Source organism: Stegodyphus dumicola, chromosome 11 (assembly GCF_044657685.1).
Source record: "Stegodyphus dumicola isolate Sdum_Otavi_A_Nest chromosome 11, ASM4465768v1".
Classification (NCBI taxonomy): Eukaryota; Metazoa; Arthropoda; class Arachnida; order Araneae; family Eresidae; genus Stegodyphus; species Stegodyphus dumicola.
In genome coordinates this window covers 13,917,685-13,943,844 of record NC_140778.1, presented here as the reverse complement: position 1 = coordinate 13,943,844, position 26,160 = coordinate 13,917,685, and positions in this window count along the sequence as shown.

Genomic DNA, 26,160 nt, shown 5'->3' with positions numbered 1-26,160 from the left:
AGAAAACTGCCGGTATTATTCCAGGATCGAAGCGAAATACGAGCTGCTTAATCCGGTTGTGCGTCAAGTTACAAATTTAACATCGTGTGATTCCGCTATCTTCAGCTCGAGAGACTGTCTATCGGAATTTCTAAAGATATGCTGTTTGTAAATATTTTTTGTCCAAAGGGACATTAGCCGAAATACTCTCGAAAGTTGTATGTGTGCGTAAAGAGAAAAACGTACATTTAGCGTAGCATAAAATCTGAAAAACTTTCAGAGATTTTTAAACTTTTTTTTTTTACTTTTGTTATAAATTGTTGGTGCTCAAAATATCAAGTGGAACGAAATGTTAGGAACTCCACTGAACTTCAATGTTTTAAATTATTATCTCTTGACGAGTCGATTTGAAGCAATAAAGCATGAATAATTAATTTGAATTTTCATAGTTTTAATTTAAAATGTTTTAAAAAATTTCATTATTTTCTAAACTTTCAATTTACATTTTACTTCTTTCTAAAGATTACTAGTCCTAATGTTTAATTTTTAAATTCCTTTTAAACACGTTTTCTAGGATACCGTATTCATTTATCTTTTATTTTTTTTCTAATTATAAATTGTAGCTTATAAGACGAAAGAACTATTAATATTTAGTGAAAGATTTTGGTGAATGCAAAACTGAAAAAAATTATTCTTTGAGTTTTAAGTCGAGAGCATTTTCAGGTAAGCTGAAAAATTTTAAATCGAATTTTTTGAAACAAGCTTTGTTTCCGAGAAGTAATGAATTTCAATTCAAATATAGTCCAATCTAATACCAAAAGATATGGCTGACCACCAGTTGTTTCATTCCTTCCTGTGGTATAAATTATTGAAAATTATTAGAATGCAAAACACTTCAATGACTCCGCAGTCATTTTTTTTAAATAAAACTGTGCTGTTTCTTTGAGGCAAAGCGGTGGTTATTAACATAATATACGATAACTGTTTGTCATTGTGTTCCCGATGTGTTTCGCAAGTTAGACTTGTAATGCGGCTGAAGTTAATGTAAAATGTTTACTCAGTTTGATCGGTTTGTAGAGGATAAAGCAACTATAGTGGGCATTTTCAAATGACATTGTCAAACATGGAATTGGAGTTATAATACAGAACCCCCGAATAGTAATATTAAAGGTTTCATAATTAGGTTGTGCATTTTCCTATTTTAAATAATGAAGGTCTTTCAACTATGTTTTTTAGCACTGAAATAAATTTAGGACCTTATTAAAAGTGGTTATTATTTTAAGTAGCTCGCTGCTATATATCGCCTATTGTCTTAAAAGTAGTGTTTCCCTTAGAAAGTCCTCCACGAAGGCATCCCTCCTCTTAGGCAGATAGCCCTCGAGGCTTTGCCATAATCACACACACACACACACTTAAAAGTAGTCAATCTTTTATAAACTGTCGGATGAATATTGCACCCATTAAGATGTCTGAATCAAATATTGCGTCTTCAGGATTTCTTTATTCAACAATAAAATTATGTTGACCTCTGCCACGTCTGTTTAGAAGTCCATCATATCATCTACGCAATAAAGTCTTCACAGTTCAATGGAACGAACCATCACCAAAGCATTCCAGCTATTCCCAAATTATTTCGAAACGGATATTTTCTCACATACCTATTCACAAAAGGGTATTTTATCAAATATCCGTTTATTAAATTCAAGAACAGGTTCCGCTTCGAATTCAGAAAGAAGCATTGAAATTATATTATAGACATTTTTTTTATGTTTGAAATGAAATAATTTCCATTATAATTGAATTCAATTATTCTATTTCTCGTCGACAGCTACAAACCACGATAAAATAATACCACACGTCATAGAAACAATGAAATCTAACTTTCAATACATTTATTTTACATAACGACACTCTGGCGCTAGGTTTCTTTCTTACAGCGTAACATACGAATCGCAACTCCGAATGTGCAACAAAAATCAAATTTCTCACAGACTATAATTCAGCGCCGATTCTGGTGGCGCATGCGCTATTAGACAAGATTTCCGCTGTCGCCAAGTATTTCTCAGCTAATATAAAACAATAGTGATGATTTCAGAGGATTTCAGCGGACTCATATATTTTCGTGTTTAGAATAAAGGGTTGAATTGCGATGCAACATAATTACCATTTCTCGAATTAATAATCTTACTCGGTTCAGAATAAACACTTCCTATCATCAACAAAAAAATGCTAAGATATTTTGTGGTTTTAGAAAATTACATTTCTTATTACGGTTTCCTCTGAAAAGATTTTGATATTTATGATTAAATATTTCAAAATTCCTAATGCATTTAAGGAGAAATATTAAGCGGAATTAAAATTTCAGTTCACAAAGAGATGTAGACTGTGATCGTATTACAGAGGTGCTAAGCAAGACAATTACTACTTAAATATAAATTACTGAACGTTAAAGTACTACTATAAAATTACTAAATTACTAAAGAAAATAAATGAGTACCTAATTAGGATTACTACTTAAAAGCAAATTTTAAATCTTTTTTAATTACTTAATTATTTTTGAATTTTCAAGATCTTTATTGCTTAAATAAAAATTTCAAGAGAATAAAGGTTTTAGAAGTGTTCTTATTGCACGAAATACATCAATTAAAATCAAGAATCGTTCAATTACAAAAAAAAAAAAATTATAATTTTGTGTTTGGAGATTAAAATAAATATCCGCATGAGTATCGAAGGCAACGGTTATAACATATAGCAACGGTTTAATCAATGCGTATAAGATTTTTGGCTGAAACCTAAAAATTCGTTCTTAGCTACAAGTCGAGAATTTAAAAAAAAAAAAAGTTTTTTTCAGTTTAACACATTTCGTTACCTCCGAGCGCTCGAAGGCAGCGTTTGTGTAGCAGAGGCTTCGTAAACAGCCTTCGAGTAGACAGTGTCGTGTCTAAGTTATGTGCCGCTAAATTCACAAAGATAAGTTTATAACCATGTCAACTATCGTGACTGATTGACGTTTATTAAGAATTTTTATAGCCTCGTACTTTGATTGGTTATTCTGGCACGCAGCTGTAGATGAACTATTTCCGCTCTTTACAAATTGCAGAACATACGTGAAAGTCCAAAAATGAAGCTTTTCCAGTTGAAATAGCATTGTAAAATTAATAGAGAAATGAAGCTCTGAGCTACGGCGATCAGCAAGCCACGTTTGGGTCAGGTGCTGAACAAACTTTTAAAAATGGAAATCGAGTCAATGGCTAGGCGGCAATTAGTAGCCAACCGCTACTTTAACCGTCTCTGTTGGTAAATTGCCCTAAGGCGGTGGTACTTAAGTTTTTAATTAAGGCGATTTACGCCGCGCCAACTAGGCGAAACTTGTCAAATTTTGTGAAATGTAGGTGGAGTGGAGGGAGATGATTGGCAAGAGCCTGTCACGTGGGTGGTCACCAGCTTACGCGTACAATGAGAAATATTGGAAAAATTAATAATTATCAAGTTTTGAAACAGGTTATCTAGATTGGAATAATTAAACTAATATCGCGATCTAAATGAAGACAAATGGCACAACTAAGTGCAACAGATTAGTTAAACAAAATATTCAAATTCATCCTTTCTGTAAAACACAGATTGGACAGTGGTAGTCCCGTGGGAGTCACCCTCCCGTGAACTGTCCACAGCCCAATGCATCTTGAAATAGTAGATATCACAATTCACTGAGGTCTTGGAACAAACATTTACCGAAAGAATTAAATATAGTATTTGAATGAAATTATATAAATAGTACTTAACATTATTTGAAAATATTTTTCACACTGCGAGCAACAAGTTTACAAAATGACAGACATTTTATTTTTTAGTTGATAAGGCAATAACTGCAGTCCTTGTTTTGTTACTGCATTTTGAAAAGGAACTGAATATATAACTAGCATAAAAAAAAAAAACTCTCGTTTCCAAGCCTGCAAGCGTATATAAGAACTTCCCACACCACATGCTCCATAATATGCATAGCAGAGTCCTTGCAAACGTTTTTTGGAATTTCTCCGAAACAGGATTATAGAAAATGAATCAAATATCCAAATATATAATAGATTTAAAAAATATTCAATTGCTCGATACATAAAACATACGAAACAGATTGTAGAACCAGATGGTTGTGTGCTATATTATCTTAACTTAAAAAGATCTTAATTTAATTCGAGATTTTAAGACAAACATATTCCGCCAGTATAGTGGTTAGTCATTCTGACTGCCGTAACGACTGTCCGAGTTCAAATCCCGAAGAAGGCATGACTGTATCAGCCCATCCCTTCAAAGGAAACAACGGTTCCGTCCCTTGTAGTGGGTCAAGACTAAAGGATATTAAATAAAGCTCCCGGCGATTACAAAATACTGGTGTAAAATTAAATCAGGTTTCAAAATCAAATTGTAATGTTACCTCATGCTATGAGCTATTACCTCAGATTAAAAGTTACAAAGTTAATGTGAATTTCAGGTTGTGAGTCTGTTTAGTTTGGGCTTAGAGTGTAGGAATAGTTGACAGAACACTCCGATACTTTGCAAAGTCAGACCAACAATATAAAATTTTGGACGATAACAATTTATGACCTATGACGCTCGTTATGACGACCTATCTCGTAAAAAAATAATTATTTAATTAAAATATACGTGAAAGGTTTGATGTTTTAACGTTAGTTCAAAAGGGTTTGTTAAGCTTTTTTACGCTCTCGCTGAGCTCGCACTATACCTGTCTATTGTTACAGTCACTCCTTGCTAACCCATATTAAGGGCCCTTTTAGCTTTAGCATTAAGCATTATTTTCTTTGCGATTACGCCATATGCAATTTAACTGCAAAATTAAAAAAAAAAAATAAAAGCAGAATTGCGGTATATGTTTACAAATCCTGATGCAGCGTTAAATGCTGGCATGCATTTTTCTACTTTTTCAGTCTTTTCTCACTTTTCACATCGATGTTCAGTTTTCTTACAAGATCGCTTTACAATTTTTTGTCATTCTATTATTAACATTTTTGTGTGTTTACTTTATTTATTAAATATCACATTCTGGCACTTACGCATTTGAAATTCGATTTAACACCTAAATAACAAAATATTTCAAAACGGGATATCTTTAGATATTTTATCCGATACGCAGTCTCCTGCGCTGGAGTTAAAAATGCTTTATTCCGTATAGTGTTAACAAGAATTATATTCCCAAGTTATTCTTGTAAAACGCTACTATATGTGGTAGAGTTAAATTTCTTAAATGTTGAAAAATCGTCACAATATCTTTTTTGTCTACAACTCTGTATCTGCTTTTACTGGTTAGAAAACTTCTTCGAAGGAAATTTTCTCCTGTTGCATAGGTCCAATCTGACGTCGGCACAGTATTTACCAGTGAACTTCAGACGGCTATTTCTGTATGCTAACGTAGCGTAATAATGAAGAACAGATATTTTTCCTCGTGAGTGAGTGAGTGAGTGAGTGAGTGAGTGAGTGATTATGGCGCAAAAACCAGAGATGATTATGACGCGCCAAACACAAGATGGGATGATTACAATTGAAGTCATTAAAATTCAATGAATAAAAACAAGTAGATAAATGTACCAAATCCACAGGATGAAGTCATATAAAAACAAGTTAAAAGCACATATTAACATTCAAGACACAGTCTTCAAAACAAATTACATTTGGTAATAAAACCCAATCTCTTTTAAATAATAAAATAAATTAGAATTGACCTCTCTTCCGATTAAACGGTCGAGAGGTAAGTCACAGCTATTAAAATATTTCTGGCGAAGACTATTAAAACATGGACACTCAATTAAAATATGACGAACAGATAAACAAACATTACAATTAAAACAAACAGGCTCATTTTTAGCTTTAAGAAGATAGCTATGTGTAACTCTGGTATGACCAATTCTGAGTCGAGTCAAAAGAACGTCCTCTTTACGATTTCCAGCAAAATCCCAATGCTCAATTCTAGGTTTGATGTTTCTCAACTTGTTGTGATGCTGAACATCCCAAATTTGCTGCCATTTTTTTCGTATCTTTCCCTTGATGACACAGCAGATGTCTCTAAAAGGGATAAGGCGACTGGACAGTTCGACAGCAGATTTTGCCGCGATGTCTGCAAGCTCGTTTCCCTTTATTCCCGTATGCCCGGGAACCCAGCAGTACAGGATTTCATATCCTCGTATCATTAAATTTCTATGAATTTTGAGAACATCCACTACCACAGGATTCTGAGCGTTGGGAAAAGCTTCCAAGGATTTAAGAGCACTATACGAGTCTGTGTAAACTATGAACTTTTTGTGGCAGAGCTTTGAGATGTACAAAAGAGCATAATATATTGCAGTTAGTTCAGATGTTAGGACAGAGAAAGCATGGTGCAGGCATCTGCCCTCTATGTAATTTTCAAATACAAAAGCCATCCCCACATGATCATTTGACTTTGATCCATCTGTGTATATCGGATAATAACTGCTATATTTGTGCCTGTGCTCAGCGAAAATTTGTCTGTAAACGATCTCGTTAGTGCTCGCCTTTACGTGATGTTTAAAAACATCAAGAAGCTGGATCCGTGAATTTTCCCAAGGTGGAATTTCAAAATTCTGTACTGCTTGGGGGTGCATATCAGAGAGGGAGAGTTCCTCAATGACAGGGCGAACTCTTAAAGGGAAAGTAGGAACACAGGATGGACGTGTTTCAAATAATGTGTTACACTCATTATCAAGTAAGCACAGCTTATTGGGATGTTCAGGTTGAGATAGAGTATTAAAATATTGCAAAAGGGACAATTGCTCACGCCTCAGATAAAGTGATGGTTCGTTACAGTCAACATATAGGCTCTGCACAGGAGAAGTCCTGAAAGCTCCTGAACAAATCCGCAGACCTTGATGGTGAACAGGATCCAGTTTTAACAAAACAGATGACCGAGCGGATCCATATACAACTGAGCCATAGTCCAGTTTAGAGCGGATAAGCGCTCTGTAAATGCGAAGCATGGAGCAACGCTCTGCACCCCAGGAGGTGTTCGCCAACACTTTTAAAATATTTAGTGTTTTTAGACACTTCTTTCTCAGGTTTAAAACATGAGAAAGGAAAGTCAATTTTCGGTCGAACATCACTCCTAAAAATTTTACTTCAGGCGCAACTGGAATAATTGTACCATTCAAGTATAACTCAGGTTCAGGATGGAGACCTCGCTTCCTACAAAAGTGCACGCAGACAGTTTTCTGTTTCGAAAATGTAAATCCCTGTTTGTCTGACCATTCTTGGATCTTAATCAGAGCCATCTGCAGTTGCCTCTCTACATATCTCATGTCTGCTCCTCGACAGCTAATCTGCAGATCATCAACATATAGAGATCCCAAGATGGTGGGAGGAAGTTCTTTTAGTACAGAATTTATTTTTAACCTAAACAGGGTTACACTGAGCACACAGGCTTGAGGCACACCCTCTTCCTGTTCAAAAACATCCGAAAAAACAGAGCCATTTCTTACTTGAAAAGTTCTAGTGTTCAAGAAATTTTGAATGAAAATTCGTAGGTTGCCGCGCAAGCCACTCTCGTGAAGATCCCGGAGTATACCGTATCTCCATGCCTTATCATAAGCTTTTTTAATGTCGAAGAATATCGAGACAAGGTGGCTTCTTCTTACAAATGCTTTTCGAATAGATGTCTCTAAGAGGAGCATGTTATCTACAGTTGTTCTTCCCTTTCGAAAACCACTCTGATAAGGCGATATAACATCATTCTTTTCCAAGAAGTAGACTAGGCGGCTGTTTACCATCTTTTCAAACAGTTTGCAGAGGCAACTCGTAAGGGCAATTGGCCGATAGTTGGAGGGATTCCTTGGATCTTTCCCTGGCTTAGGAATAGGAATGACAATAGCTCTCCTCCATGCACTGGGAAAGGCATGCTCCTTCCACACCCTATTGTAAAGAGTGAGAAGGGCATTCAGTGACTTACAGGACAGATGCTTTAGCATTTCATAATTCACTCCATCAAGACCCGGAGAAGACCTATGTGTCTGCAATAAAGCACTCCTTAATTCAAGCATAGTAAAGGCTCTATTGTAAGGCTCAGATTTGGAAGAGTTGAATGCGATGCGATTTATTTCAGAGTGCTGCTTCATAGAAAGAAATGCAGGTGTATAGTTTCTGCTGGAAGAAACGGAAGCAAATGTCTCACCGATAGTATTCGCAATTTCTTCTATGGAGCTAATCACTCGGCCATCTTTTTCCAAAAAGGAAAGTGAGTGGTCTTTATATATGCCGCATGCTTTTCGAACTCTTTCCCAAACCCGCTTGCTAGGCGTGGAGGATGTTATTGACGACACATATGAAATCCAGGAATCCCTCTGGCTCTGCCTTCTTACTTTTCGTGCATTTGCTTTGGCTCTTTTAAAGGCTATGAGGTTTCGCAGAGTAGGATATCTACGAAAAATACCCCATGCTTTTTTCTGTTTTTTCAGTGCTTCATGACAGTCGCGATTCCACCATGGTTTTGAATATTTTAGTAGTTTTCCTGATGTTCTAGGAATGGAGAGCATAGCTGCCTGAATAATAGTATTAGTAACAGCTTCAACAGCGTCATCGATATGCGCATCTTCTACCATTTCATCTGTGAGCTCTGCAATGGAAGAGAAGAGTTCCCAGTCTGCCCTGTCCAGTATGAATCGAGGGGATCTCGACATGGGGTTTGCTCCTCTTCGTGCAAGAGACACAAGAATGGGATAATGATCACTGTTGTAAAGATCTTTATCCACATTAAAAGTGCAAAAAGGCAACAGAGATGGTGAACAGATGGCAAGGTCGAGAGCATGGAATGTTTTTGAAGGCTCATGGAAGTAAGTATCTTGCCCATTATTGAGGAGACAAAGGCTATGATCTTCGATCATCTGCTCAATTTGTCTTCCTCGGCAATTAGTATCCTTACTACCCCAGAGCGGACTATGGCCGTTAAAATCTCCTATTATGATGAAAGGCTCAGGCAGCTGCTCTAAAAGACCGTTTAAATCTTGCTGATCAATATGCTCATTTGGAGGCAAATACAGAGAAACGACTGTAACAACAAAATCAAAATTTGTTTGAGTAGCGACAACTTGGAGGGATGTCGTCAAAGAAAGCACATTTGAGGGATAATCCAGTGAGGTGAGGAGACCTACACCTCCACTGGCACGCTCACCTGCAAGGTTATCTTTCCTGACGAAGGAAAACCTCCGAAGTTTTGCCTGTTGTTCTGGTTTTAGATTTGTTTTCTGTACTGCGAAGCATACAGGATGATAAGCATTAATTATGGCTTTGATGTCGGTGGAATTTCGGTGGAAACCGCGACAGTTCCATGAGACGAGGGTGGCCATTATGTCTGGTTTTTGTTCTTTCTGTGCTCTTGTTTGGTTTTTCGTGGAAGTAGATGCCTGGGAAATTCTAGACCCTCCTCTACTTCCATAGTGTCTGAATCCGCAGATTCAGAAATCATTTCGTCAAAAGAGCTATTGCTGGGACTTCTATTTTTATTAATTATTTTGTGACTTTCAATTTTAGGTTTACTTTGAATGACTGTTTCTTTTTTTTGTATTAAATGAGTTGCATTTTCCGTTTTCTTGGTGGATGTGGTTGGTTGGGTTTTATTTGGTTTAGTCTGCGTGCCTATTGATGTTTGGGTGGCAATGCTACGTGTTGTTTTAACTGCACTGACATAAGATTTGTTTGATTGGAGCTGTGTGCTTTGAACTAGTTTTCTGGCTTCAGCATACGAGATGTTCCTGGTAACTTTAAGAGTCTGTACTTCTTTTTCGGATTTCCATTTTGGGCAGAGGCGTGAAAATGCTGGGTGCTGACCCTTGCAATTTATACACGAAGGCGCAGCGGTACAATTTTCCGAATCGTGGCCAATCTGTGAGCATCGGGCGCATGTGAGGCTGCCACGACAAGACGTCTTAGAATGGCCGAAACGCTGGCATTGGAAGCATCGCATAGGATTGGGAATATAAGGTCTTACAGGACAATTTAAATATCCGGCCTTAATATTCTTAGGCAGATCAGGCGTGTTGAAGGTAAGGATCACGTGTTTCGTATCGATCAACTTACCTTCCTTACGCATCTTGATCCGCCTAGCACCGCAGACATTTTGGTCGGATAGCTCGGAAGCGATCTCTTCTTCAGGAACGTACAGAAGGTCGAATTCCGATATTACGCCACGACAATAATTCAGTGTCTTATGTGCTGTTACAGTGACATTCGCTTGCCCAAGTTTAGTAATCTGAAGTAAAGAAGCAGACTGGGTGGCTGAGTTTGTATCAATAAGCAAGTCTCCGGAGCGGAGACGCTTTATGTTTCTCGGCTCACCAATACAAGACTGGATGTATTTATTTATTACAAAAGGAGACATCTTATGCATTTCGCCAGAAGGACTAGAGATGACTAGGAAACGGGGACTATTGTGATGATTTTTTTTATTTGCATCTGTCCGTAATTTTTTTGCAGAATTTTCAGAACTAGGTTGAGTGACAGGTTGAGTGACTGGTTTAGTAGTAGACGTTTCAGAGCTAGGTTGAATGATTGGTTTATTAGTAGATGGTTCAGAGCTAGGTTGAGTGACTGGTTTAGCAGTATACGTTTCAGAAGTAGGTTGAGTGACTGGTTTAGCTGTAGACGTTTCAGAACTAGTTTGAATGACTGGAGTTACCTCGAAATCTTTAATTAAGTAGATATGAGAAGAAGCCATAGTGAAAGAATAAAGATTCGGGTCCGACGGCCCCGCCCACCACGGAGCCCAACAAGGGAACACAGATTCCTGTGTTAGGGCTAGCCGGACCTATACGCAAACTGAAGCCCCACAGTCGGCTTTCCCGAAAGCAGGTACTCCCGAGAGCTTGACCCCAAGCCACTGACACAAGGACTAGTGACCAGCCGATTGACACCCGTGAGGACGACTAAGGTGCCTCCCGTTTAGCTGAAGCAGAGGCCAAAGTAGTGTGTTGGGGACAGTACCTCGCCCCTCAACTACCAGGACCCTCCTTTCCAGCGACACGGGTCTCCACGCACGGCAAACACGTGGGCAGTTTTCTCGCCACTCGAGAACTAGAGACAAGGTCTGTTCCAGTCTCTCGTGACGAGCCCCAAACTCCGTAGAGAGAAACCACGAGGGAGAAGAGAAGGGGAAAAGTTCCAGCAAAGAGGAGAGGAGACGGAAAAGGGGATAGATCACTGGGGCTCCAGGATCGTGACACCCGTCTCATCAAGAAGATGATCCCCTGAAGGGCTAGGGTACCTCGGGATTGCCACACCCGTACTCACAGAAGTGAGCCCCCTGAGGGGTTTTTCCTCGTGAACACGATAGCAAGTTACGTTAAATTGATGAATTTTAAAAAATAGATTGCAATACATTTTCGTTCCAGAAAATAGCATTCTGTTTTCATGCCATTGAATAACCACAGCTGTTTATAAGACTTGCTATCCATATTTCTCTTTCTAATTTTATTGAAAATTAATTATAGAAGGAATATCTCAAATGTTCGGCCGTCTTCTTGGTTCACAGGTGACTTCCCCATAAGCTAGAGTGAGCTAAGTCCAAAATTCGTTTTCTTCTTTCTATAGGAACGACTAACTGGTAAACTCTCTGTCCTAAAACTTTATGATACAAAAAGTTATCAGTTAACAATAAAGTTATTACTTCCGTTCTTAACATTTTGCCAGCATGTTTTTAAAGATGGGTCATTCATTTTTTGCACTCGAAACAGTTCTGAATCCGAAACGCACTGTATCTTCATATACAAGAGCACGACATTCTATTATCTTCTTAACAGTTTCATTACATTTTTCATTAATTAGGTTTTCTCTATCATGGTTAAGTATTTCGACACAAATTTTCAGTTTTATGAAAAGGCATTTCAACGAAACTATTATTAGTAATGTTTACATTTTTGCATTCAAAATTAAACTTTCGTTTATCATCTCACCTTAACTCATTAAAAGCACTTAACGACAAGAGTAAATCATTACATAACTTATCCACCATTGCACATGTTATAAAAATAGGTGACATAAATTTATCATATTCAGAATACATTACTAAGGCTTGTCCGAAAGCAGTATTATCCTCACGTCAGCTTTCCCCATATAAATGGCCGTGTGGTATTTTTCTGGTACAATGTCAGATTTGTCAGCGCTGCAGGCCGTTGGGCTAAAACTGCGCATGCGTGGTCATCACGTCTTGACACTATTTACACCCAAGGCGAAATTTTAAAGGAAACGCCGAACATTTCAGCAATGAAAAGCATAAAATACCGCATCTTCCAAAAAACATTTCAGAGTGTATTCCATTTCTGAGTTACATTTAGATTAGAAACTTAATGATGAAAATCTGATATTTCCATTTTTCTGTAAAACAAGTGGTAAACTGGTTTCTAGAAAATGATGTCCTAGTCTGAGTGCCTACAGAATGTCTAAGAAAGTCTAATCACTAAATAAAACTATATCTAACTAACCTAGTTAGACAGCGATACAGTTACAATCATGACAGCGTAAAAAACGTGTATGCAGAAGAGTAAAAAACGCGTATACAGAAGAGTAAAAAACGTGTATGCAGAAGAGTAAAAGATGTGTATGTAAGAGATTAAACGCCTCTGCCTTTCCTCACAGTTTTATGATCTTGAATTCTGGAACAGATAAATGAATTTAGCTGAAGATATGCGAAACATAAGAGTGAAAGCGAGAAGCCAGAGAAACAGACAGGAATACTCTTTTATTTTGTGATCTGAGTCACATAATTACAGAAGTTTTGACATGAATTCAGAGAACCATATTTTCAGGCAAATATGAAAAGAAGTTATCTGGAAATAAATTTTGATTTCACTAGATTTGTTTAGAGGTAGCTGTCGTGAAACTAAGGATTGCTTCATTTTTCAAATATCTAATTGCTCAGAAGATATATTCACGGAAGCACTTATAAGCTGCGTTCATTGAAAGACGTATCATGTACACCGAATCTCGAATGCATTGTTACTAAATAGTGTTTGGAAATTTTGGATACGAATTCTTCACTATAAAGCATGTGAATACGCTTTCAAAAATGATGACACCGACACATGCATAAGATTAAACAATATTTAAAGTGTGGAATATGTAAGAAAATTCCACGTCACAGTATACCTCAATCAAGTGTTGCTCACAGTAGAATTTCTTGCTAGAAGACAAAAACATTCTCTTTTTTCCAAAGGTATTCTAAACAGCACTAATATTTTTAGCTATCTTGAAATAAGTAAGGAATAAAATTCATTCAAAAATTTAAGTAAAGTAAAATTTTAAAAATTTCTTTCCTACCCCGGAATTTACCCCCATATAAATGGCCGTAGCATAAGAAATTTATTTTCATTGTTACTACCTTATTTCAGTCACTGAAAGGGTAAGGTTGAATTTGTGCTTGCCGCCATTCAGACTTAGTCCCTACAAGAGTCACTGCATTTTTAATTGGCAGGTAATTCCTGGCTAATCCAAAACTAGAAAGGTAAATGATTGCCAATCTTAGTGAATTGCAAATCTTAAATGTTTGGAGTGACTTAGAGCAGGAGGAATTATTATGAATGTCGCATGATAACTCACCCTTTCTTTAACAATTAAGAGTCAATAAAACCATATTGATACGGTTATTGCATTTAGTTTGCTATTATTAGTAGAATTGTTATTAAATTGTTTTATATTCCCGCGCAATGCAGCCCGAGATTTATTTAAAGACAAAGCTACGACGGAAAAGTTAAAATGCAGGAGCACACGCATTTAACATTTAAAAAATAAGTCTCTCGTAATTGTAGTTTTTCGCTATCCAGAAAAATCGAGAAAAATACCAGAATGTTCTTGTGCTGGATTAAAAAGCTTATAAAAGCCCGATCAAAATATCTCAATTCAGTTGCTTATTTAGTGCTGTTGTTGATTGTAGCGAACTCGCGATGAAATCGGATCAGCTTTCTGTGTGCTTTTGAATTGAGTTCTATTTATATTTTAGTAGTTCAAAATATAATTACTGTGAGATATTGCGATTTTGTACTAATACATACAAAGAAATTTAAGAATTTTGATTTATCGTTTGGAAAAAGAATAAATTTTACTAACTTTTTATCGACTTGTGCACTCAATCCATTACAAACCCGTACGCACGCAACAATATTGTAGTGAATTAGCTGTTTCATTTCTCTGTTATTCACAGCGAGACTATTTCATTCCTAGATTAAGACATTCTAATACGTATCTTTCAAAACAAATGCACGTATTCAATAGTCACCGCTAAAGAAATAAAATTTGTGTAGTAACGTTTTTTAATTTCAGATACGTAGCAAAATGCTACGGTTTCAATTTTTGTACCTTCTCGAAAGGCCAAATTTTTGGCTCGTTTTAAAATAGTGGTGGGTAGAATTCGGAAATGTGTTTGGTCGTTATTTCAGAAAATTTTAGTCGTATTTGATATTGTCTGCCTCGAATTTTATTCTATCAAACTATTTTAAGCCGGCGTAGATGCAACTATATTCGACAGCGGGAACACGTCCTGCGGAACGCACGATAGTGGCAAGGGTCAACGGAAGGTGAGGAAACCTTAGTTCAGATTAATTCTTATTTTTAAGTAACGAAAAACCCTATCCCAAATTGGTGGTTACACTGATTTTTTGATCTTATGTCCTCAAAATGTAGTACACCGTTATTCCTGGTATTTCAAAGCGTGTGACGCATAGTACTCAAAGTTAAATAAGGTTCTTTTAACAAACAAAACAAAAAAAAGCACAGAAGAGCTCTCAGTGTACAGGAAACTCTGCCCTGAGTGACGGGGCTTCTAAAACCATCCAGGTCATAACAATATTACACATAGGTAAAATTCGACAAGTAAGCCTGGGTTCGAAATCACATCCAGTTACCTGCATTTGAAGGTCTTTAAGCACTCGATAACTGAGGGATACGCAGTAGTATATAAAAGCTACTTGCCGCCATTTCCTATTCATATGTACAGCAATATGATGTTACCGTTTGTGCATAAAAACCAATATTGACTATTGGTCATATTACGTTTTAAGCAAAAAATTGTAGCCATAAAACGGTTCAACTGTCTGTATTTTTAAAGGAAACACTCAAAATTGTCATTTTAAAGGAAACACTCAAAATTGTCATTACTACTTTATATTAACAACATTATAATACACTAAATGAGTAAAACAATTCAGTTTCTTCAAACTTACTTTAAGCGAATGCTGAGCATTCTCAAAACAAAGACCTTATAAAAGTCACAGCTTCTCCTGGAATTCAAACTATTCAGATTCAGGTCTTCAAAGAAAAAAAAAAAGTTTGGTTCTGCAAAAACCTAAGCTTTATATGTTTCGAAGCAATAAAGGCTGTTAATGTAATACATAATAATGATGATAATAATAATAATTGTCATACATGCTTCGCCTATGCGGACCGGTCCCAGATGAAAAGTACCTACATTAGGCAGGTGGTAGGTACCAGTCGACCATCTCCGAGAGATAAATTTAATCATTCTACCGGCTCGGGGCCCCAATCTGCAAAATTTAGGTAGGCTTAAAAGTTTTCTCTACAACCATTACTACCGCCAAGCGCGTGTACACGTTTCCCACCACTGTTTGATTCTTGCTGTGTACACGTTTCTCACCACTGTTTGATCCCTGGGAACCCTTTGACTAATCCTCAGTAATGGTATCTACCGTCTGACGTATTTTCTGGATATGGACTTAATGCTAATCCGCCCAGACTTGGCGGCATCTCACATCTAAAACTTCCTTAACACACAAAACGCGAGCATATCACATCTGGACAAATGGCAGGATATTTAGTCGACACATAGAATTCGCCGTCAGGACATTTAGCTACGGGACACTTAACTGTCAAGAGATTTAGTCAACAGGACACTAAGCCGACATTGACGCTTAGGTGACGCGTACACGATAATTATTTAAATTTACAATGAATTACAAAATTTCTCGGCTTGTCCATAAGTTCAATATTTAAGTTATGTTTTCACCTGTCAGTATCAGATAAAATTCATTTTTCGATTATTAAAATGTCATATGTGTGTTTAATTTCTTGTGTAATTTAGCATTGTTTGATATGTATCGTGCTATTTGGTGTATATGGGCCAAATTGAAAAAGCTCGTCGAAAATTAATTCATATTCCTCGTCAAGGAATATGAATTAATTTTCGAAAGGAAAAAAGTTTTTTTTTTAGCTAAGCAGGACGGTTAATTATATTTTAATACGGGATCTTCAAAAATTATCCGCATAGCTTCTTCATTTAATCAGCTGGGTTCCTTTGAACACTGTCACATCTTTGATAATTTTTCGTGATTATTTAATGATATTACTTTTCCAGTTTCGCTCTTTCTCCCTTAATGCTTTCAAATTTATAATGCATTCACGTTTCGTTACTAATTTTGCTCACAAAAAATTATTGTTATTCTTGAATTATACTTTTTGTAGAAACATTGGAGGTGAAGGTTTGGTTTAGCAAATATACTTTATTTAATTAGAAACAAGATAATTTTTAAAAGATAATTTTTAAAAGATAATTTTTAAATAATTTGTGACCTCTATAATGGGCTGTTTATGCCACCATTCTTGAAATTAAAATTCTGTAACATTTTATTGATCACGCCTCTCGCTTAAAATACTTACTCAGGTTAATGTTTATGGCATTAAACTGGTGCATAATGTTTAATTTAGAAGTAAAATATTCTTTAAGGTTTTGTTTTATTCAGAACTGAATACATTTCGGCAAAAACTACATTTTTCACTCTTCATATATCGAAAACGTTGCTGATATGCAACTTCACACTTTGTTTCTAACCACGAATACTAAATGATTTGGATCGTGTTGGGGTTTGCTCCGATGCATTTTGAGTATTATTTACCAGAATTGGATGGTGCATATATTAGTACACTGCAAAAATATACAAATAATCTCTCTTTTCCGTTTGCCCTTGCGTCTAGCTTGCAAAGGTTCAAGCTGTATACAATCTCTCTTTTTCCTAATAATCTGTATAATATGTACTCTGTTTTGAAACTCGCAGTGTATAATTTTCAATATACTGTGTTATATTAATGTTTTTCTTATAAAATGCAACTTTTCTTAGCATGTGGTTAAAAATTTACAAATTTTCTTTTCATTTTTCATAAATATTATTTTTTTCTTTTTCATTATTACTCTTTCTCGGTTTTTGTTTAGCTGCATGGTAATGGGAAAATTATTGGTGCCCATTTTCTGAATACCTAGAGGCATTTTTGTGATGACCTTTTTCCTTGATTCCCTAAGCGCGTGCATATATTACGTAATGGTTAAGCCAGCCTCATGTGCATTTATGTACATTCAGACTAGATGTAACAATTTACCACGCAGACAGGACACATTTAACAAATAACACAATTTATAAAGTATTATAATAACAATAAAAGCTGGCTCCAATTGAACATTCAAATAAAATAGCGAATCACATACGTTATTTATATCATCTTTTTAACTCTGCCCAATAGTGTTGTCATTTCGTTTTCCAATACTTTCGTTGAAAGGCGATTGTTTCTCAATCTATGGTCCTCGGACTACAAATGGTCCTTCTAGATTTCCAAAAAATATTCTCAATAGTAAATTTTAAACTAATTATTAATTATTTATTATGGATTATTAATAAAAATTTATGGATTTAGAAAACGATTAGATAAAAATCCGTCTTTTTCAAGGAAAGATTCTTTCGTTGCAAACTTGGGAGGAGCAACAAACATGCTGCATCTGGGGGAATGTTGGAAATCAATGATCAAAGAAAAGCCAAAGCGGAAGTCTCGCCATCTGGGGATGGAAATAGTCATAAAAAGTAAACAAAAATTGCTTTAAGTTTCGATAAAATGAAAAGCAAACCAAGAAGACCTGTCAAAGGTGAGCATTGTTTCTGGTTAATATCCACTTAATGGACAGTGAAAACTAAGAAACCTCCCATCTAACCAGCCTAAAGTATTAAAATTAAAAATAAAAATGCTCAATTTCAAGAATGCGAAAGGCTGCAAAGAAAATTCTTTTCATCAGCTTAAAAGTTGGTCTACGACTGATATTTCAGACAGGAGGCCTTCGAAAAAATTAATATATTTTAATACTCGTAATTATAAGGTTGAAAATGTCCATTAGTGAATGAGTAGTAGTAGTAGTAGTAGTAGTAGGTTTCCTGGCGCAAAACCTTAATGATTATATGCGCCGAAACTCATGTCAAATATTCTTAAATACAAAGACATACTAGCATTAAAACAAATGGACAAGATAAAATATGGACAAATGGACAAGATAAAAAACATACTAGCATTAAAAAACAATGATGAAAATGATATGCAAAGATACAATGCTTAAAAAAAAAAACAAATACACACATCTCATATAATTATCACAAGTACAAAACACTAAGCCATCAAACATAGCACATATTAAAATGCATACTATTAAAAAATATAAGACAGGACAACAGACTCAAATTAAATTAAATAATAAATACCTGTTTCTTTCAAGTAAAGGAACAAATTTGAGTTGACCTCTTTCCCAATTATATGATCAAGAGGCAAGTCACCTTTCTTAAAATGTTTTAAACGAAGATTTTTAAGGTACGGACACTCTATTAAAAAATGGCTAACTGACATTACAGAATAACAGTTTGAGCACACCGGTTCACTCTCAGCTTTTAATAGATAACTGTGTGTAATATACGAGTGACCAATTCTCAAACGGGTCAATAAAACTTCCTCCTTCCGGTTTCTAGTGGGCTCCCAACATTCAATTTTTGGTTTGACCCTTCTCAGTTTATTTTCTGGCTGGACATCCCAGAGTTGCTGCCACTTTTTCAATAATCTGTCTTTGATGACTTTATGGATGTCACTACAGGGGACGAGGCGATGTGTCAGATCAATTGCAGATTTAGCTGTAGCGTCTGCCAGCTCATTCCCTTTTATACCTACGTGTCCTGGAACCCAACAGTACAGGATGCAGTACCCACGGTTTTTTAATTTAAGATTAAGGATTAAAATGTCAACCACGATCGGGTTTTGAGTATTGTAATATAAATTTAAGGATTTCAAAACACTAAGTGAGTCTGTATATATAATGAAATTTCTTTGATGTAGCTTTGAAATAAAAGTGAGTGAGTGAGTGAGTGATTATGGCGCAAAAACCAGAGATGATTATGACGCGCCAAACAAAAGATGAGATGATTACAATTGATGACATTAAAATTCAATAAATAAAAACAAGTAGATAAATGTACCAAATCCAGAGGATGAAGTCATATAAAAACAAGTTAAAAGCACATATTAACATTCAAGACACAGTCTTCAAAACAAATTACATTTGGTAATAAAAGCCAATCTCTTTTAAATAATAAAATAAATTAGAATTGACCTCTCTTCCGATTAAACGGTCGAGAGGTAAGTCACAGCTATTAAAATATTTCTGGCGAAGACTATTAAAACATTGACACTCAATTAAAATATGACGAACAGATAAACAAACATTACAATTAAAACAAACAGGCTCATTTTCAGCTTTAAGAAGATAGCTATGTGTGACTCTGGTATGACCAATTCTGAGTCGAGTCAAAAGAACGTCCTCTTTACGATTTCCAGCAAAATCCCAATGCTCAATTCTAGGTTTGATGTTTCTCAACTTGTTGTGATGCTGAACATCCCAAATTTGCTGTCATTTTTTTCGTATCTTTCCCTTGATGACACAGCAGATGTCTCTAAAAGGGATAAGGCGACTGGACAGTTCGACAGCAGATTTTGCCGCGATGTCTGCAAGCTCGTTTCCCTTTATTCCCGTATGCCCGGGAACCCAGCAGTACAGGATTTCATATCCTCGTATCATTAAATTTCTATGAATTTTGAGAACATCCACTACCACAGGATTCTGAGCGTTGGGAAAAGCTTCCAAGGATTTAAGAGCACTATACGAGTCTGTGTAAACTATGAACTTTTTGTGGCAGAGCTTTGAGATGTACAAAAGAGCATAATATATTGCAGTTAGTTCAGATGTTAGGACAGAGAAAGCATGGTGCAGGCATCTGCCCTCTATGTAATTTTCAAATACAAAAGCCATCCCGACATGATCATTTGACTTTGATCCATCTGTGTATATCGGATAATAACTGCTATATTTGTGCCTGTGCTCAGCGAAAATTTGTCTGTAAACGATCTCGTTAGTGCTCGCCTTTACGTGATGTTTAAAAACATCAAGAAGCTGGATCCGTGAATTTTCCCAAGGTGGAATTTCAAAATTCTGTACTGCTTGGGGGTGCATATCAGAGAGGGAGAGTTCCTCAATGACAGGGCGAACTCTTAAAGGGAAAGTAGGAACACAGGATGGACGTGTTTCAAATAATGTGTTACACTCGTTATCAAGAAGGCACAGCTTATGGGGATGTTCAGGTTGTGATAGAGTATTAAAATATTGCAAAAGGGACAATTGCTCACGCCTCAGATAAAGTGATGGTTCGTTACAGTCAACATATAGGCTCTGCACAGGAGAAGTCCTGAAAGCTCCTGAACAAATCCGCAGACCTTGGTGGTGAACAGGATCCAGTTTTAACAAAACAGATGAGCGAGCGGATCCATAAACAACTGAGTCATAGTCCAGTTTAGAGCGGATAAGCGCTCTGTAAATGCGAAGCATGGAGCAACGATCTGCACCCCAGGAGGTGTTCGCCAACACTTTTAAAATATTTAGTGTTTTTAGACACTTCTTTCTCAGGTTTAAAACATGAGAAAGGAAAGTCAATTTTCGGTCGAACGTCACTCCTCAAAATTTTACTTCAGGCGCAACTGGAATAATTGTACCATTCAAGTATAACTCAGGTTCAGGATGGAGACCTCGCTTCCTACAAAAGTGCACGCAGACAGTTTTCTGTTTCGAAAATGTAAATCCCTGTTTGTCTGACCATTCTTGGATCTTAATCAGAGCCATCTGCAGTTGCCTCTCTACATATCTCATGTCTGCTCCTCGACAGCTAATCTGCAGATCATCAACATATAGAGATCCCAAGATGGTGGGAGGAAGTTTTTTTAGTACAGAATTTATTTTTAAACTAAACAGGGTTACACTGAGCACACAGCCTTGAGGCACACCCTCTTCCTGTTCAAAAACATCCGAAAAAACAGAGCCAATTCTTACTTGAAAAGTTCTAGTGTTCAAGAAATTTTGAATGAAAATTGGTAGGTTGCCGCGCAAGCCACTCTCGTGAAGATCCCGGAGTATACCGTATCTCCATGCCTTATCATAAGCTTTTTCAATGTCGAAGAATATCGAGACAAGGTGGCTTCTTCTTAGAAATGCTTTTCGAATAGATGTTTCTAAGAGGAGCATGTTATCTACAGTTGTTCTTCCCTTTCGAAAACCACTCTGATAAGGCGATATAATATCATTCTTTTCCAAGAAGTAGACTAGGCGGCTGTTTACCATCTTTTCAAACAGTTTCCAGAGGCAACTCGTAAGGGCAATTGGCCGATAGTTGGAGGGATTCCTTGGATCTTTCCCTGGCTTAGGAATAGGAATGACAACAGCTCTCCTCCATGCACTGGGAAAGGCATGCTCCTTCCACACCCTATTGTAAAGAGTGAGAAGGGCATTCAATGACTTACAGGACAGATGCTTTAGCATTTCATAATTCACTCCATCAAGACCCGGAGAAGTGAGTGAGTGAGTGAGTGAGTGAGTGATTATGGCGCAAAAACCAGAGATGGTTATGACGCGCCAAACACAAGATGGGATGATTACAATTGATGACATTAAAATTCAATCAATAAAAACAAGTAGATAAATGTACCAAATCCAGAGGATGAAGTCATATAAACACAAGTTAAAAAGCACATATTAAAATTCAAGACACAGTCTTCAAAACAAATTACATTTGGTAATAAAAGCCAATCTCTTTTAAATAATAAAATAAATTACAATTCACCTCTCTTCCGATTAAACGGTCGAGAGGTAAGTCACAGCTATTAAAATATTTCTGGCGAAGACTATTAAAACATGGACACTCAATTAAAATATGACGAACAGATAAACAAACATTAAAATTAAAACAAACAGGCTCATTTTCAGCTTTGAGAAGATAGTTATGTGTGACTCGAGTGTGACCAATTCTGAGGCGAGTCAAAAGAACGTCCTCCTTACGATTTCCAACAATATCCCAATGCTCAATTCTAGGCTTGACGTTTCTCAACTTGTTGTAATGCTGAACATCCCAAAATTGCTGCCATTTTTTTCGGACCTTTCCCTTGATGACATTGCAGATATCTCTAAAAGGGATAAGGCGACTGGACAGTTCAACAGCAGATTTGGCTGCGATATCTGCAAGCTCATTTCCTTTTATTCCAACATGTCCAGGAACCCAGCAGTACAGAATTTCATATCCACGACTCGTTAAATTTATATGAATTTTGAGAACATCCACTACCACAGGATTCTGCATGTTGGGAAAAGCTTCCAAGGATTTAAGAGCACTATACGAGTCTGTGTAAACTATGAACTTTTTGTGGCAGAGCTTTGAGATATACAAAAGACCATAATATATAGCAGTCAGTTCAGATGTTAGGACTGAGAAAGCATGGTGCAGGCATCTGCCCTCTATGTAATTTTCAAATACAAAAGCCATCCCAACATGATCATTTGTCTTTGATCCATCTGTGTATATCGGATAATAACTGCTATATTTGTGCCTGTGCTCAGCAAAGAGTTGTCTATAAACGATCTCGTTAGTGCTTGCCTTCACGTGATGTTTGAAAACATCAAGAAGCTGAATCCGTGAATTTTCCCAAGGTGGGATTTCAAAGTTCTGTACTGCTTGGGGGCGCATATCAGAGAGGGAAAGTTCCTCAATGATAGGGCGAAGTCTTAAAGGAAAGGTAGGAACGCAGGATGGACGTGTTTCAAATAAAGTGTTACACTCATTATCAAGTAAGCACAGCTTATTGGGATGTTCAGGTTGGGATAAGATATTAAAATATTGTAAAAGGGACAATTGCTCACGCCTCAGATAAAGTGATGGTTCGTTACAGTCAATATATAGGCTCTGCACAGGAGAAGTCCTGAATGCTCCTGAAGAAATCCGCAGACCTTGATTGTGAACAGGATCCAGTTTTAACAAAACAGATGACCGAGCGGATCCATACACAACTGAGCCATAGTCCAGTTTAGAGCGGACGAGCGCTCTGTAAATGCGAAGCATGGAGCAACGCTCTGCACCCCAGGTAGTGTTCGCCAACACTTTTAAAATATTTAGTGTTTTTAGACACTTCTTTCTCAGGTTTAAAACATGAGAAAGGAAAGTCAATTTTCGGTCGAAAGTCACTCCTAAAAATTTTACTTCAGGCGCAACTGGAATAATTGTACCATTCAAATATAACTCAGGTTCAGGATGGAGACCTCGCTTCCTACAAAAGTGCACGCACACAGTTTTCTGTTTCGAAAATGTAAATCCCTGTTTGTCTGACCATTCTTGGATCTTATTCAGAGCCATCTGCAGTTGCCTCTCTACATATCTCATGTCTGCTCCTCGACAGCTAATCTGCAGATCATCAACATATAGAGATCCCAAGATGGTGGGAGGAAGTTCTTTTAGTACAGAATTTATTTTTAAACTAAACAGGGTTACACTGAGCACACAGCCTTGAGGCACACCCTCTTCCTGTTTAAAAACATCCGAAAAAACAGAGCCAATTCTTACTTGAAAAGTTCTAGTGTTCAAGAAATTTTGAATGAAAATTGGTAGGTTGCCGCGCAAGCCACTCTCGTTAAGATCCCGGAGTATACCGTATCTCCATGCCTTATCATAAGCTTTTTCAATGTCGAAGAATATCGAGACAAGGTGGCTTCTTCTTACAAATGCTTTTCGAATAGATGTCTCTAAGAGGAGCATGTTATCTACAGTTGTTCTTCCCTTTCGAAAACCACTCTGATAAGGCGATATAATATCATTCTTTTCCAAGAAGTAGACTAGGCGGCTGTTTACCATCTTTTCAAACAGTTTGCAGAGGCAACTCGTAAGGGCAATTGGCCGATAGTTGGAGGGATTCCTTGGATCTTTCCCTGGCTTAGTAATAGGAATGACAATAGCTCTCTTCCATGCACTGGGAAAGGCATGCTCCTTCCACACCCTATTGTAAAGAGTGAGAAGGGCATTCAGTGACTTACAGGACAGATGCTTTAGCATTTCATAATTCACTCCATCAAGACCCGGAGAAGACCTATGTTTCTGCAATAAAGCACTCCTTAATTCAAGCATAGTAAAGTCTCTATTGTAAGGCTCAGATTTGGAAGAGTTGAATGCGATGGGATTTATTTCAGAGTGCTGCTTCATAGAAAGAAATGCAGGTGTATAGTTTCTGCTGGAAGAAACGGAAGCAAATGTCTCACCGATAGTATTCGCAATTTCTTCTATGGAGCTAATCACTCGGCCATCTTTTTCCAAAAAGGAAAGTGAGTGGTCTTTATATATGCCGCATGCTTTTCGAACTCTTTCCCAAACCCGCTTGCTAGGCGTGGAGGATGTTTTTGACGACACATATGAAATCCAGGAATCCCTATGGCTCTGCCTTCTTACTTTTCGTGCATTTGCTTTGGCTCTTTTAAAGGCTATGAGGTTTCGCAGAGTAGGATATCTACGAAAAATACCCCATGCTTTTTTCTGTTTTTTCAGTGCTTCATGACAGTCGCGATTCCACCATGGTTTTGAATATTTTAGTAGTTTTCCTGATGTTCTAGGAATGGAGAGCATAGCTGCCTGAATAATAGTATTAGTAACAGCTTCAACAGCGTCATCGATATGCGCATCTTCTACCATTTCATCTGTGAGCTCTGCAATGGAAGAGAAGAGTTCCCAGTCTGCCCTGTCCAGTATGAATCGAGGGGATCTCGACATGGGGTTTGCTCCTCTTCGTGCAAGAGACACAAGAATGGGATAATGATCACTGTTGTAAAGATCTTTACCCACATTAAAAGTGCAAAAAGGCAACAGAGATGGTGAACAGATGGCAAGGTCGAGAGCATGGAATGTTTTTGAAGGCTCATGGAAGTAAGTATCTTGCCCATTATTGAGGAGACAAAGGCTATGATCTTCGATCATCTGCTCAATTTGTCTTCCTCGGCAATTAGTATCCTTACTACCCCAGAGCGGACTATGGCCGTTAAAATCTCCTATTATGATGAAAGGCTCAGGCAGCTGCTCTAAAAGACCATTTAAATCTTGCTGATCAATATGCTCATTTGGAGGCAAATACAGAGAAACGACTGTAGCAACAAAATCAAAATTTGTTTGAGTAGCGACAACTTGGAGGGATGTCGTCAAAGAAAGCACATTTGAGGGATAATCCAGTGAGGTGAGGAGACCTACACCTCCACTGGCACGCTCACCTGCAATGTTGTCTTTCCTGACGAAAGAAAACCTCCGAAGTTTTGCTTGTTGTTCCGGTTTTAGATTTGTTTCCTGTATTGCGAAGCATAAAGGTTGATGAACATTGATTATAGCTTTGATGTCGAGCAGATTTCGGTGGAAACCACGACAGTTCCATGATACGAGGGTGGCCATTATGAATAGTTTTTGTTCTTTCTGTGCTCTTGTTTGGTTTTTCGTGGAAGTAGATGCTTGGGAACTTCCAGACCCTCTTCTACTTCCATACCGTCTGAATCCGCAGATTCAGAAACCATTCCATCAAGAGAGCTATTGCTGGAACTTCTATTTTTATTTGTTTCTTTTCGTGTGGTAGTTTTGGGTTTGCTTTGAATTACTATTTCTTTATTTTGTACTGTATGGGTTGGGTTTTCTTTCTTCTTGTTGTTTGTAGTCTGTTGAGTTTTGTTTGGTGGCGTCTGCATACTAACTGATGTTTGGGTAGCAACTGAGCGAGATTTTTTAAGAGCATTGGCGTAAGATGTATTTGGTCGTAGCTGTGTGCTTTGGACTAATCTTCTGGCTTCGGCATATGAGATGTTCCTCGTAACCTTTGCAGTCTGCACTTCTTTTTCCAATTTCCATTTTGGACAGAGGCGTGAAAATGCTGGGTGCTCACCCTTGCAATTTATACAAAGAGGCGCAGCGGTACAATTTTCCGAATCGTGGCCAATCTGTGAGCATCGGGCGCATGTGAGGCTGCCACGACAAGACG